Consider the following 15,959-nt stretch of genomic DNA (forward strand, 5'->3'; position numbering starts at 1 on the left):
ACGTCCCTTCCAAAACAAACCATTTGTGATTCTATGATATAGAACGTTCAGGGTACTCAGTTTACACAGAACCTGGATATGGAGCTCTGTATTTCACCACGAGTGTTCCCCACCTCCTCATGCAAAACGAATTCCACTTAAATTAAGAGCATAACAACAAATATCACAAGCTGGGAGCCTGAGATATCCTCTAAAAACCTGCTACATTGAAAGGTTTACACTGGAGGACAGAAACAAAAGCATCCAATTGGCCCTCCTGTATAACTACAAAACATCCTGCAAAGCAAATCTGCTTGCAAACCCAACCAAGATCTTGGACCTGGCAGGACTGCAACCTCCGGCATGAAGAACATGTCTTGTACAGCAGCATCTCCCTCAATTAGAAACGTTTCGAGTTTGTTCTGTGCTTTTAATGGGGGTGTGGAATGAAAATTGGCAAGGCAGCACATCATTCGACTTATACAATACTTGAGTTGGTGTTTGATCTGTGTTTTGGTGAATTAATATAATGGTAAATCCTGAAAGAGCAGCAGCATGAGGCGCCGCATCCCTTGAAGCCGGTGTTCTCCGCTGCTTTGTGACTGCATTTCCCTCCATTAGCCAAACACAAAGCTGGATTTAACCTCAGGACAATTTAGACAGGAATCCTTTTATGACAGCTATAAATATATTACAAAACATGACGAAATATGAGGCTCCAGTAGCCACATTTCGCAGGAGAAAATTCTTTGGAGCAGGGAACTAAAAACAAAAGTCTGACTAAGAAACACATCACCGTTCCTTAACTTGGGAAACCTGAACACTTTCACGGGTATCCTGATTTTATGGGCAAAGCTGGGATATTCTTAATCTTATTGTTGTTCCAGATGGAATTTCAAGTTTATTCATATAAGGAAACATTTGGTTCCAAGAGCTAATAAAATGTTCTCTAACTGCTACTGAAAAGCTTGTAAGAAACGAATCAGTGGCTCTGCAGGAAAGCAGGAATGGTATTTAGGGATCCTTTAAATTGGGAAGTATTAATATTTGCTATTGCAGCCCTTCACAAATTAAGCATTAGTTAGTGCAGAGAACAACAGAACTGGACAACCAAAAAAGAATCTTAGTGTTGTTTCTGGAAGATAGATCCTAAACATCACCTTTATCCTGCAAAAGGTGAATTCTCTTTGCTCCCCTAAAAATCATTTTAAAGCATTTAAAGACTCTGGCTGCTTAAAAAGAAGGTGAGAAAGAATAAATACAGTCATAGAATCCCAGCCTGGTTTGTGTTAGAAGGGACCTTAAAGCTCTCCAGCTCCAACCCCTGCCACGGGCAGGGACCCCTTCCACTGGAGCAGCTTGCTCCAAGCCCCTGTGTCCAACCTGGCCTTGAACACTGCCAGGGATGGGGCAGCCACAGCTTCTCTGGGCACCCTGGGCCAGTGCCTCAGCACCCTCACAGGGAAGAGCTTCTGCCTTATCTCCAACCTGAACTTCCCCTGTTTCAGTTTGAACCCATCACCCCTTGTCCTGTCACTGCAGTCCCTGATGAAGAGTCCCTCCCCAGCATCCTTGTAGCCCCCTTCAGACACTGGAAGCTGTTCTGAGGTCTCCACGCAGCTTCTCTTCTCCAGCCCCAATGTTCTCAGCCTGTCAAGAAAATATTCAACAATATTTGGTGTCTGTAACTAAGTTATAACCATTTTCCATCTAAGTCTAATACTTGCCACAATCCTCATACTGCAGGAAAATCCTGACTCAAGTCTCCAAAACAAAGAAACCCAGTAAAAATAACCTTATCCTCACCATCAGGACAAAAAGCTGCCATGTAAAAGGAACTCTATTTTATTGCCAATCCAGAGGGTGACCAAGCACTTATCTTTAACAGACCCTGGCATTAGGGCAGTCTGCTATGAGCCTGAAGGAAAAGTCACACTCAGGAGAATTATCCCAATGGTTTCAACATACATGATTTAACTCCAGCCACCCACAGCAGCTCCTCACGCTGCTGCCTGCAGCTCCTTCCGTGGCTCACAGCTCCATGGGACTAGAATGTGCCTAATCCTGGACGGATTACAAAGGAATGTTCATTCTGAAGGCCAAGCAGCAAGAGAAGCTGTGCAGAAAAGGGCTGTCTTCCTTTGAAATGTCAGGAGTTGAGAGCCTGGAGAAGAGAAGGCTCCTGAAGGGGAGACCTTAGAGCAGCTCCAGTGCCTAAAGGGGCTGCAGGAAACCTGGAGAGGGGCTTTGGACAAGGGCCTGTAGGGACAGGCCAAGGGAATGGCTTTAACCTGCCCGAGGGGAGACTGAGCTGAGCTCTTAGGCAGAAGCTCTTCCCTGTGAGGGTGCTGAGGCGCTGGCCCAGGGTGCCCAGAGAAGCTGTGGCTGCCCCATCCCTGGCAGTGTTCAAGGCCAGGTTGGACACAGGGGCTTGGAGCAAGCTGCTCCAGTGGAAGGGGTCCCTGCCTGTGGCAGGGCGCTGGAACTGGAGGAGCTTTAAGCTCCCTTCCAACACAAACCAGTCCATGGTTCTATGATTTTTTTTGGCTACGGACATTCAGATTAAATGCTTAGAAACTGTAATTAAAAGAATATTATACAATTGTGCAAAGCAGCAGAAAATGTACGAAATATTATAAAATCCAAAACATCTGGAATCGTTACACTACAGAAAAGCACCTGTTTTAACTGACCTTGACCTAAGGGAGTCCCCAACTGCCCCACTAACAAACCAAGGAGCAGGGAAATGAGCAAACAACACACTCAGCTCTACTGAGAGTGGATTTCCCACATCAGCAGAACACACAGCAACAGAACCAATGCTTTCAGTGCTATCTGACAGATGATGAAAGGAGAGGGGGGAATTTCATATACACACACTGCATGGTGATGGTAACTAAACCCATTGTTTAAATCCTTTTAATACACACTCCTGTATCCATAACAGAATCATTTTCTCAGCATCATTCAGTCAGTATAATTTTCTCTTGGCTTTACCAACTGTGCATGTCCCCAAGTCAACAGAATTGAAAGCCACATGAAGTGCGTCAGATCTGTAAAGCCCCAGTGCCATGAGAACAGGAAAGGGGAAAAAGGAGGAGGAATTAGATGATTTTCCATTGGGTTTATGTTATGAGCTATTAAGGCAATTTCAAAATTGAGCCTAAAAATGAATTCACCCCATGAAGAATTCCTGAAGTAAATCCACTTCAGAATTGCAGAGCAGATTGTGATTGATTCTAAAGTGACTCAACCCGCCAGCACCCAAGGAGGTGAATCAGTGAATTAGGAAATATCCCAAATTTCCAGCTTCCCATAAAGCAGATCAAGAATAATTCCTGACAGCTGGAACATCTGCCAGTGGAAAATGATGACACTGCAACTCCTGCTTCTGGTGTACACTGGGAACACACACACAGTGCGAGGATATCCAAGCTAATACTAAACTGGTTTTCTTTATGATGGAATCACACACTCACTCCACAACATTCCATTAAAACATTAAAACAGAGCTCTCATTTCTGGGAGTAATCCCAGGAAACTCAAATCCCAACCTTATATATCAAGTTAGGATCACATTAGGATTGTTCATTCTTTTTGTCCCATTCCGAGACAAAAATCACTACTGAACAACCTAAACGCCATTTATCTAACAGGGAATAAATGCATGGATAGAGTTTAGCCCCCTCCAAAATATCCCAACCTAAATTTGAATCCAAAACCTGCATGCAGCAACTTAAAATGCAGTGTTAAATATCAATTCCCCACCTCCCTCAACAGCCAAACAGATCTGAAATGGCTTTTACAGTGATGAGATGGATTTATTCTAAGCAAGGGAAAGAGATTCTAATCCATGAGCAGCAGGGGAGGCACCCGCTGGTGAACTGCTCACTCCTGAAATATTCATGTACAAGATGGCATTGAAATTCCCAACTGGCTGCCCCAGCCTGACCTGTTGCTCAAGGATGGAGTGTTCCAGGGCTGCACTTGGCATTCACCTTTGTTGACCTTCATGAGGCTCCTGCCAGTCCACGTCACCCATAGAATCATGGAATGGTTTGTGTTGGAAAGGACCTCAAGATCATCCAGTTCCAAAGCCCTGCCAGGGGCAGGGACACCTTCCACTAGAGCAGGCTGCTCCAAGCCCCGTCCAGCCTGGCCTTGAACACTGCCAGGGATGGGGCAGCCACAACCCATCCCACTTTCCCCACTAACATGAAAATGCACCGTCATGTATGATACAGATTCAAGTGCATTTCTACCTGGTTTTTAAGTCCAGGGCAGGCATGACACTGCGAAAGACACAACCCTGAATTCAGAAGGACTTCAGCTGACATCAGTCATCACTGTAGCTTGGTGTAGGCCAGTGGTTGGCAATAAATGCTGAGTTAACAGCACGGCAGCAGCTCTGTGCTTAATTAGGTACTTTAGGAACACCCATACACACAGGAACAACCTGCATTAATATTCCCTTTCCGTGTCCAGCAGAGACAAAGCCAACCTACTTGGAACAATAATTCATCTACAGAAACGATCCCTCAGGACAAGACTGGCAAAGGATGTGTATAAGAGGCTCCTCTTAGTGTCTTCCTGTTTATCCTAAATAGAATTACCCCTAGAAAAGCATTTTGAAAGATAAGCATAATATTCTGAGTGTCTAAAGGATGTTATTGCACAGAAAAGCACTGATTTCTACCGTTATCCATAGACAGCCTTCAGAAGCTGGAGTACAACAAACCAGGTCAGTAAAATTAGAAACACACTTGTAATAAGAAGGGGTCTCCTGTTGGCTCCTTTCCACCAGGTAAGCACACATGTGGTTCTTCAAAAGCAAGAGCAAGCAAAGCGCCACTTCAAAGGGGCAATTTGAACACTACATAGATCTAACAACAGAGGTTGAGTGATCAGAAGTGATTTTCATCACAAAGCGGCCACAGCTTCAAATTCAGGGACTGTTGCAGGTTGGGGAGTTGACATAATTACACTAAAAAATGGCTTTTCCTTTGCCAAGCACAAATCCTGTGAGTACAGAAAATGTAATAACGCAACAGCCTTGCCTGGAATGCAGTCACTGAACCATTTCACTGCCTAGAGGATGCAAAAACATCACCACTAGCTCTGTGGTTCGACACAAGTAGCTGACAGGCAGCTGGAAAGCTCTCGAAGCTTCCTTAGGCATATATGAAGTTCAAACATGGCATTGGTAGGGAAAAAGGAAAAGGAACAGCAGCTTCCAGTATCTGAATGGGGATACAAGGATGCTGGAGAAAGACTCTTCTGTGGTGACAGGACAAGGGGTAACGGGTTCAAAGTGAAACAGGGGAAGTTCAGGTTAGATATAAGGCACAAGTTCTTCCCTGTGAGGGTGCTGAGGCGCTGGCCCAGGGTGCCCAGAGAAGCTGTGGCTGCCCCATCCCTGGCAGTGTTCAAGGCCAGGCTGGACACAGGGGCTTGGAGCAAGCTGCTCCAGTGGAAGGTGTCCCTGCCCGTGGCAGGGGTTGGAACTGGAGGAGCTTTAAGGTCCCTTCCAACTCTAAGCAGTCTGGGATTCTATGACTGTGAGTCTCCTCCTCCTCACCACTCAGCTGAAGGTGAGATGAAGCAAGTTCACCCTTGTTGCACTTCCAAAGGTCCATCTACAGCAAAACAGAAAAAGTAACCATGTCCAGTGGGAGGGGGTTAAGTGGCCTTAAGAATCCAGAAGTCACTCTATAAACAACTGAAGTGAAACCAGCATTAGTTTTTGGTTCAGGGTTTGTGCTACCAGTGAAAATGGTCGTGCAGCCCTTTTTCTTCTCCTCAACAGTGTATTTCCCAGCCCTTTGAGGCAACCCTAATAGTTCTGCTGCTGCAAAGTCCTCAGGCTTTTCAAATAAAGAACTGTAACTAGAAAATCCATACAGCACTGGTGGTGTTCTATGATTTTTCTTCAGGTTTATGGTGCTCCTTTTATTCACAACTTCTAGGAAAATCACAATAGATCCAGCAATGAACATGAAAAAAAGACCTATATTCAGCTGAGAGAGCTGGGCTGGGTCAGCCCGGAGAAGAGAAGGCTCCTGAAGGGGAGACCTTAGAGCAGCTCCAGTGCCTAAAGGGGCTGCAGGAAACCCAGAGAGGGGCTTTGGCCAAGGGCCTGTAGGGACAGGCCAAGGGGAATGGCTTTAACCTGCCCGAGGGGAGACTGAGATGAGCTCTTAGGCAGAAGCTGTTCCCTGTGAGGGTGCTGAGGCGCTGGCCCAGGGTGCCCAGAGAAGCTGTGGCTGCCCCATCCCTGGCAGTGTTCAAGGCCAGGTTGGACACAGGGGCCTGGAGCAAGCTGCTCTAGTGACTTTGTACCACCTATTAAATAAATTCAAGAGTAAGTTACTGCTCTGTGTTGAGCACTTACTAGCACTGTTCAACCACAGCTCTGCTGCTTAGATTTTGGGTTGGCTTCATTTGTCTGCTCTCGAGCTCAACTTGCTGTCTCATAGATTAGCACAAGATCATCAACCATGCCCTTGTATGTGGAGACATTTATGTGCAATTCTTCCCCCTCAGGTCTTGCAGAAAGATGTTCATCAACTTTCATGTCAGAGCATCATCTTGGCTCTTCTTTCCAAATGCTATGTTAAACACTGAAGTCTAAGTGAAGATTTTAGCTTCAAAGACTAAGCAGAGAAGAAATTAACGTTGAGCACTGCAGTCATTTCCCTCGAGGCCATCACACATCTTCCCCTATTGCCTCTGAAAGTGTTCTGCTGCCACCATTCCCATAGTGCTCCCTGTATGTCCCTGACCAGCTGTAGATGTAACTGATATCCTTCAGCAGTGAAGTAAAGCTTTAACACTCCTTTGCTGCCCATCATTTTCACTCACTGTATCATGTCTTTTCACTCCTAGCTCAACCTTGAGGGGCTTCTGCTGACATTCCTCATCTTCCCACACAATGGGATGGTTTGCTCCTTTCCTCAGAAAATCTAAGCTAAAGCCATTAATCCAGGCATATTTCCCCTTCCTGGCTGCTTCCCAGGAGATTCTGCCCACCAACTGCATGAACAAGCTGAAGTCTGCTCTCATGGCAGCATGCCTCCAGGTCCTAAAGTCAATTTGTGGTCATGGAAGCCCAAGTCTGGACAGGACTCCCAGAGAGCAATCCCAGCCTTCCTCCCCCAACAAGTATGGATAGTTTGCAGTTCTTACACCACAAACATCTCAATGCAGTGTGAATGTGGCCTCCAGGCCAAGGCTTTGAACAAGAGCACACTCATATAGGCCAAGCTCCATCAGCTGCGGAAGCACACAAACCAGAAGGCCAAACTCAAAACCACTCTCCTGAGGTCACCCACAGCCTAAACTCCTGCCCACAATGGAGCTCTATGAGCCAGCATGAGAAGCCAGTGACATTTCCTGCTTGTGAATCAACTCCAGGTTTGCCTGATCTCAGCAGACGTGTGAAGGGCATCTTCACAACTCTTAAAGCACAAGTATTTGTAACACCAAGAAGCTCTTTGCTTGCTCAGTCAAGAAATTCAGCTGGTTTTCCTGAAGGGAAGCTCACTGCAAGTCCAGTTCTCTGGCGAGTATAAAAGATGACTTTCTTGAAACTCAATTTTGATCTACAGACTCTTTGTACTCTCTCATCTCTAGTCTTAATCTTAAAATAGCTCTGAATAGAGCTTCCTAAAGTTCCTGCAGAAAGGCATGAATCCAAACATCCTGCAATGTATCAGAGCTCTTCCCTCCTCTGTAAATTCTTTACTACAACACACATCATTTTCAAACTGGAGTTTTTCCCCAAGGAAATAAAAGATACAATATCCCAGTGACCTACACAAGTGATCTGGGTGATGGGATCAACTGTACCACGACACGGTTTGCCAATGCTACCAAACTGAGTGAGGAAGTGGGCACTTGGGAAGGTGGAGCCACCCTCTAGGATGAGCTGGGCTGGCTGAAGATTGGGCTGGGAAGAACCTGATGGAGCTCAACAAGGACAAGTGTCAGGTCTTGCCCTTGGGAAAACCCAATCCTGGAGCAGCACAGGCTGGGATGTGCCTGACTGGAGCAGCTCTGGGAAAGGGACCTGAAGGAACCAGCTCCATAGGAGTGAACAGTGAGCGGCTGCAGCAAAGAAACCCAACAGGGTGCTGGGGAACATCAACAAGGGCATCACCAGCAGAGATAAAGGTGTCACTGTCCCACTCTGCTCAGTGCTGATCAGGCAGCCCCTGGAATACTGGGTTCAGTTTGGGTCCTGCTGTACAGCAAAGCTGTGGCAGGGCTGGAGAGGGTCCAGAGAAGGGGCCACAAGGATGATCCAAGGACTGGGCAGCAGTGAGGAAAGGCTGCGAGAGCTGAGACTGTTCAGCTGGAGAAGAGAAGGCTCAGGGAGACCTGATCCCCATGTGCCCAGCCCTGTGATGCCCATATGTAAAACACACCCAATAAAAGTTATCCAATTTAAAGAAAACTATTAATATATACGCAAAATACTCCCTGTGACAGTGCAAACCCACATGGAAACTGGAGTTTAAACAGAAGACATTTGTGGTTTGGATCAGCACAAGCTTTCAGTGAATCAAAAGCTTCTCCTTCACAAACCTCTCATAAATGACAAAGCAATTTTCTCCCAAATTTCACTTTGAAGCGTATTTTTGAGCTCAGATTTTATTCATCATATAAAAGACTGAGTCCACGCCACCTACAATAAACTATTTCTATTGTAACCCACAAAGTGTCTTTACCTGGTGCCTGAACAATGACCCTCCAGCAACGCACAGAGAAAACAATTCCAGACAACATAAACTCCCCATAAATCACAGCAGTGAACACTTTGGGATTAGGATGAGTTGCCACTAGCAACAGAGCCAAAAGGAATCAATTCTGTCACTATAGAGAAAGAACTCCTGTAACCTCAAACCTAGGCAATGTTTTCAGCTATTTGTCTCAGCAAAGTACGAGCAGTTGTGGATGTGAGCAGAGAAACATGACAACCTAACACAAAACAATGCTGAAACACGGGTTTTCCATTTAGAGGAATACAAAAAGGAATCAAAACCAGGAAGCTGCAGGGGAGTGTGAAAGTTTCATCGGCCCTTTTCAAACCAAAGGCATTCAATGTTAAATATATCTTTATAGCATTAGTCAATATGAAGATTGGGTTTGGAGCTTAAGTGTATTTAAAATGAGCACTAATCAGGTTTTGTTTTAAAATAGGAAACAAAGCAAATACAGGCAGAGGGTGCCCAGAGAAGCTGTGCCTGCCCCATCCCTGGCAGTGTTCAAGGCCAGGTTGGACACAGGGGCTTGGAGCAAGCTGCTCTAATGGAAGGTGTCCCTGCCCATGGCAGGGGGTTGGAACTGGAGGAGCTTTAAGGTCCTTTCCTACCCAAACCAGTCTGGGATTCTGTAATTCTATGAGATACAACTTACACAAAGATACTTTTCCACAGCTTATCCAAACCAGATGCAAAATATTCAAGGTATTTCCTACCTAGAAACACACATAATTCACACAGTCTACCAGGAGTATATAGGAAACAGGAATACAAGGAGTGTCTTTGATCCCCATTTGCTTCTGAAGAAGCCAAGACACATTCCATCATTCATACAGCTTCTTTCATCCTGGAGCTACAAAACGGTTTGAAGCAGGAAACAACTCCGGACGTTTTCCCTCACTCATCTGCTGCATTTTAGCAATCTTGACAGTGCCACCCAGGTTTCACAGAATAATAGAATTCCAGACTGGTTTAGGTTGGAAAGGACCTTGAGCCTCTTCCAGTTCCAACCCCTGCCACAGGCAGGGACCCCTTCCACTGGAGCAGCTTGCTCCAAGCCCCTGTGTCCAACCTGCCCTTGAACACTGCCAGGGATGGGGCAGCCACAGCTTCTCTGGGCACCCTGGGCCAGCGCCTCAGCACCCTCACAGGGAAGAGCTTCTGCCTAAGAGCTCATCTCAGTCTCCCCTCGGGCAGGTTCAAGCCATTCCCCTTGGCCTGGCCCTACAGGCCCTTGTCCCAAGCCCCTCTCCAGCTTTCCTGCAGCCCCTTTAGGCACTGGAGCTGCTCTAAGGTCTCCCCTTCAGGAGCCTTCTCTTCTCCAGGCTGCCCCAGCCCAGCTCTCTCAGCCTGGCTCCAGAGCAGAGCTGCTCCAGCCCTCGCAGCAGCTCCGTGGCCTCCTCTGGCCTCGCTCCAGCAGCTCCACGTCCCTCTTGTGCTGCTGCCCCAGAGCTGGATCAGGACTGCAGGGGGGGTCTCCCCAGAGAGCAGAGGGGCAGGATCCTCTCCCTCAACACACCATTTACACCCCAATCACAGCGCTCTGAGATCATTCCAATCCATTTGTACCTTCAGGAAAAGCTGTTGCTGGTTAAGGAGCCGCTGCTGTTTGTTGCACATCTCTCCAGACACCACCATACGTCCAGCAGGCAGCAGCAATGTGCCTACACCTCAGCCACTTCAGTGCAAAGTCTCCTAACTGTGCCAAAGTGGGTTTAAGCTGTTCAAGGATGGCTGTCACCCCACAAGCCAGGTGAAATAACCGATCTGCTTACCTAGAGCTTACTCTACATACAGATTTGCTAACAGGAAAGCACATTCCTGCTCTCCATAGAGCTTTCTTTAAACAATACTGCTCATAGTTTTCCGCCAAAGGATATTTCTGTACCTTGGATACACGAATGGGATCCATTCATCACCTAGAACTGTGAAATGCACATGTTCTCCCACCACCACCTTCTGATTTCCCTGCCAGAATAATTCCGTGCTACGCTGCTATTAGAGGCTGTGGTCCATATACTATGGAAAACCAAGTGGTGCCACCACCGCAAACGCCTGCTCTGAACAAGCCATGGAAAGGTTGCTCCATTCCCTGGTATTCAGGTCACATATGTTATCCCCAGGAGAGATGGGACTAAGACAAAGCAACAGGGGAGAGACACTGAAAACAGAATTAAGCTTCTTGAATCTGGTGAGATAGTGAGAAAAGGAGGGAAGGCTGCTCAATTCTGTAATACAGCATCTCCTGGGTGGAAAAAAAGAAGGAAAAGTACTTTGATATTCTCCTATTCCTGCTGCTTGCCACCAGGGCACTGCCAATCCTTGAACTGTTTCTTGCTCAGTTGAGCTCTCAGAATCATAGACTAGTTTCAGTTTGAAGGGACCTTAGAGCTCACCCAGTTCCAACCCCTGCACAGGCAGGGACCCCTTCCACAGGAGCAGCTTGCTCCAAGCCCCTGTGTCCAACCTGCCCTTGAACACTGCCAGGGATGGGGCAGCCACAGCTTCTCTGGGCACCCTGGGCCAGCGCCTCAGCACCCTCACAGGGAACAGCTTCTGCCTAAGAGCTCATCTCAGTCTCCCCTCGGGCAGGTTCAAGCCATTCCCCTTGGCCTGGCCCTACAGGCCCTTGTCCCAAGCCCCTCTCCAGCTTTCCTGCAGCCCCTTTAGGTGCTGGAGCTGCTCTAAGGTCTACCCTTCAGGAGCCTTCTCTTCTCCAGGCTGCCCCAGCCCAGCTCTCTCAGCCTGGCTCCAGAGCAGAGCTGCTCCAGCCCTCGCAGCATCTCCATGGCCTCTTTTGGACTTGCTCCAACAGCTCCACGTCCCTCTTGTGCTGCTGCCCCAGAGCTGGATCAGGACCACAGGGGGGTTCTCCCCAGAGCACAGCAGAGGGGCAGGATCCCCTTCTTGACCTTTTCAACAGATAAATTTGTACAGCACAGAGGTGCATTTGCTCACTTGAGTGTAGTAAAGTATTTGCATGTGGCTGGATTCACAAGAACATTCCTCTGGCGGAAAAGATCTGGTCTCAGCTATTAACTGGATGGAGCACCTCCATGGTGAAGGACTTGGCATTCACCAGCTTCAGCAAGTACAGAACATCAAAGCACCCCTGCTAAGGGAAACTAACTTTTTGGGGAAGATCAAAGCTCAACATGCTCCACAACCCTGGCCTGGGGTGCTTAAAAGACTACCCCGAACTCCAGAACAAAGACCACTGTCAACAGCCGCATTCCTCTGGCACACAAAGCTCTGCGGTAACGGTGACTTGGCTGCAGGACACACAATACAAGTGGTCAGAAGTCCAAGTCTCCGCAGGAAAACAGGAATAACAACATCACCATCCTTGATGTCAAGTAAAAGAAACATATCTTCACTCCTACTTGCACTCAGGCACATTCGTAAAGGCAAAAAGGAAGAGAGCAATCTCTCACCAAAAGAAAAGGGAGCACAAACAGGAATCACATGCAGAAGAAAGAATTAAAGAACACTTTGATCAGGCTTCAGCCACACACTAGATGATGCTCAGGCTCTTTAGGTAGATTTTATACTATTTCTTGAGTGCCTAAAGCCCAGTAGTGACTACAGAGCAACAGACAATAGAGGATTTAATTCCCCTGTGTTGGAAATAGTGAAGTCACTTCGCTCCTGCCACAGGTAGGTTAAACATCAACTTTAACCAATCTTTGGATACTGTTCTCAAAATTCTGCAAGCTTACAGATGAAAGACTCATGCAATAAAAAAGATTATGTTCTCCTCCCCAGCAGAAAAGCCTGAGCTTCAAATCATAGAATCATGGAATGGTTTGGGTAGGAAAGGGCTTTGAAGATCAGCCAGTCCCAACCCCCTGCCACGGGCAGGGACCCCTTCCACTAGAGCAGCTTGCTCCAAGCCCCTGTGTCCAACCTGGCCTTGAACACTGCCAGGGATGGGGCAGCCACAGCTTCTCTGGGCACCCTGGGCCAGCGCCTCACCACCCTCACAGTAAAGAGCTTCTTCCTTATCTCCAACCCGAACTTCCTCTGTTTCAGTTTGAACCCATCGCCCCTTGTCCTATCAATACAGTCCCTGATGAAGAGTTCCTCTCCAGCATTCCCACACCCATACAAACATGGAAATACTGTAGCAGATCCTATGTGGAAAATATGAACACTTGTGCCCTGCACCTCTCACACAATTCTGTGGACTAACAGTGATGAGAACAGGGCAAGAAGGAGAAGATGAACTTCAAAAGCAGGATCTGTTTCTAGTTAGGTGTTACTAAGCAGCTATATTTACTTGTCCTTTTCTTTTAGGCAGCTTAGATCTCACAGAGATAGAAACAATCACACAAAATCAATGAACATGAAAGAAAACTTTCTAAGAACCAAGCACATTACAACAAGGTGTAAAGCTGCTGCCATCAACACCCCTTTCTCACAAGTAGCAACACAGCTGGAAGGGAGCAAAGTACAGATAGAAATAAGACAGACTAAAACCAGGCTGGGGAGACACCACTGGTATGAAAAACAGCTGCTGCAACTCAACACACCCTCATTCTGCTTATTGTTGCTTTTATAAAGATTATGGTTAAGTCACACGTCGTAGAATCTCAGACTGGTTTGGGTTGGAAGGGACCTTAAAAGTGCATCCAATTCCAAGCCCCTGCCACAGGCAGGGACACCTTCCACTGGAGCAGCTTGCTCCAAGCCCCTGTGTCCAACCTGGCCTTGAACACTGCCAGGGATGGGGCAGCCACAGCTTCTCTGGGCACCCTGGGCCAGCGCCTCAGCACCCTCACAGGGAAGAGCTTCTGCCTTATCTCCAACCTGAACTTCCCCTGTTTCAGTTTGAACCCGTTACCCCTTGTCCTGTCACTTCAGTCCCTGATGAAGAGTTCCTCTCCAGCATCCTTGTAGGCCCCCTTCAGACACTGGATGCTGCTCTGAGGTCTCCACACAGCTTCTCTTCCCCAGGGTGAACAGCCCCAAGTCATTCCAGCACAACTTCTCTTTCTCTGCCTGGTTTTAGGATAGACAAACTTTGATTTTATATCAAACATGAACAGAAATTCAACACATGGTGATGTTTCAAGGTAGGAATTCACAAATACAAAAACAACTATTTCACTATGTTGTTAAAAGTCTGAAAAATATTTGGGCATTTGGGTCCATTTTATTTTATTTAATAAAACATTCAGGCCCTCATCTCTGTCATTCTCAAACTCTGAATTCCAACCACAGTTCTTCTGCCTTTTCTACCCTTGGAAAGTAATTCCAAGTAATTCTTCAAATTTCCAGCCTTCCAAAATATTCCCCAGGAATGTCTCACGAAATGCACAAATTAATTTCTTCTTCTATTCAAAAATCTTTAAAAGCACTTTTGATCTAAGACCAGCTTAGAGTATCATACCCTCAAGAAAAAATGTGGCTTGTTTGGTTCTTTACCTTCTCCCTTTTAGTCCTTCCCTCTAAATACACAAACAGAATATAGCAGAGGCCAAAACCTAACTTCCTTATGCTCAATATTGTATGGAGGTGATCCTGCTCTATATTGCGCTCTCCTGAGACCCCACTTGCAGCACTGTGTGCAGTTTTGGTGTCCTCAACATAAAAAGGACATGGAGCTGTTGGAGCAAGTCCAGAGGAGGCCACAAGCATGAGCAGGGGCTGGAGCAGCTCCTGTACGGAGCCAGGCTGAGAACATTGGGGCTGTTGAGCCAGGAGAAGAGAAGCTGCGTGGAGACCTCAGAGCAGCTTCCAGTGTCTGAAGGGGGCTACAAGGATGCTGGGGAGGGACTCTTCATCAGGGACTGGAGCGACAGGACAAGGGGTGATGGGTTCAAACTGAAACTGGGGAAGTTCAGTTTGGAGATAAGGCAGAAGCTCTTCCCTGTGAGGGTGCTGAGGTGCTGGCCCAGGGTGCCCAGAGAAGCTGTGGCTGCCCCATCCCTGGCAGTGCTCAAGGCCAGGTTGGACACAGGGGCTTGGAGCAAGCTGCTCCAGTGGAAGGTGTCCCTGCCTGTGGCAGGGGTTGGAGCTGGAGGAGCTTTAATGTCCCTTCCAACACAAACCATTCCAAGATCCTATGATTCTAAATAATTATATTTAGTGGCTTTACCACCATAAATCTTTAAAACCTCACAAATGGCTGAGCTCCTCTCATCAAACCAGGCACCGACATGTTTTGTCCCTCTCATAAACAGAGGTCGTTGGAGGAAGCACATGAGGACAGAGATGTGGGTGAATAACCTGCTTGAAGCCACTGGAGATGGGTTTTGACCATGTTCTCAGAAGCATGAAGAATGGAACACTTCAGGTAACTCAATAGACTGTGACAAGGAACATCTCTGAACATTAAGAACAAGTTTAAAAACAGAATAGAATCTACATGCTGACAAAAGGGAAAATTACAATTCAATATATTAGGTTTTAGTTACTTTTCCTCTCATTCCTCAACTATTGATCGGAAAATCTCTGTTTATTTCAGACAGAAACACAACCACTTACAAACATGAATCCAATAAAAAGCCATTAACTTAACAGGTTCCAATAATGTGTTCTGGAAAAAAGTTATTAAAATTTTAAAGGCTACAATAAAAAATACCCAAAGAGCACAGCACCACATTCAGCTATTACACACCACTTCTGCTTACTGCAAGTACTTGACTGGAATGACTATGGGCTGATTAGGCTTTGCCTTTTTTTTAAATATATAAATGCAGAACCCCCTTGTTTTGCATTCTTTCCTAATGAAGTAAATGCCTAAGAAGATTCAACAAGCTCATTGACTTTAGAAGATAAAAGTATACTGGGTTGGGTTGGAAGGGACTTTAAAGCTCATTCAGCTCCAACCCCTGCCACAGGCAGGGACACCTTCCACTGGAGCAGCTTGCTCCAAGCCCCTGTGTCCAACCTGGCCTTGAACGCTGCCAGGGATGGGGCAGCCACAGCTTCTCTGGGCACCCTGGGCCAGCGCCTCAGCACCCTCACAGGGAACAGCTTCTGCCTAAGAGCTCATCTCAATAAGATGGGCACAGATCATAAAATGAAAATCACCAGCTGTAATAGAAGGTAACAGCCAGGTTAAGAGTCTACTAGGAGCAGGAGAAACTGATCCCAACGATCAATACAGTAACACAGGTCTCTGCAGACCGGATAACCACACTACACTGGCCTCTATAAATCCCACCTAAACCCCGTTTTACCCCCGCCTCCCCTACAAAGAGTATCTACATG

The 15,959-nt window shown here is 46.8% G+C and overlaps 1 protein-coding gene across 1 annotated transcript in view; it reads right to left on the reverse strand.

Moving 5' to 3' along the window:
- Positions 1-15,959, reverse strand: part of FCHSD2 (FCH and double SH3 domains 2) — a gene marked incomplete at both ends in the record, with an annotated part of 151,388 nt that overhangs the window by 122,141 nt on the left and 13,288 nt on the right. The gene's annotated exons all lie outside the window — the stretch shown is intronic.

The sequence above is a fragment of the Psittacula echo genome (assembly GCF_963264785.1).
Source record: "Psittacula echo genome assembly, chromosome: 3".
In the NCBI taxonomy this organism is placed as follows: domain Eukaryota; kingdom Metazoa; phylum Chordata; class Aves; order Psittaciformes; family Psittacidae; genus Psittacula; species Psittacula echo.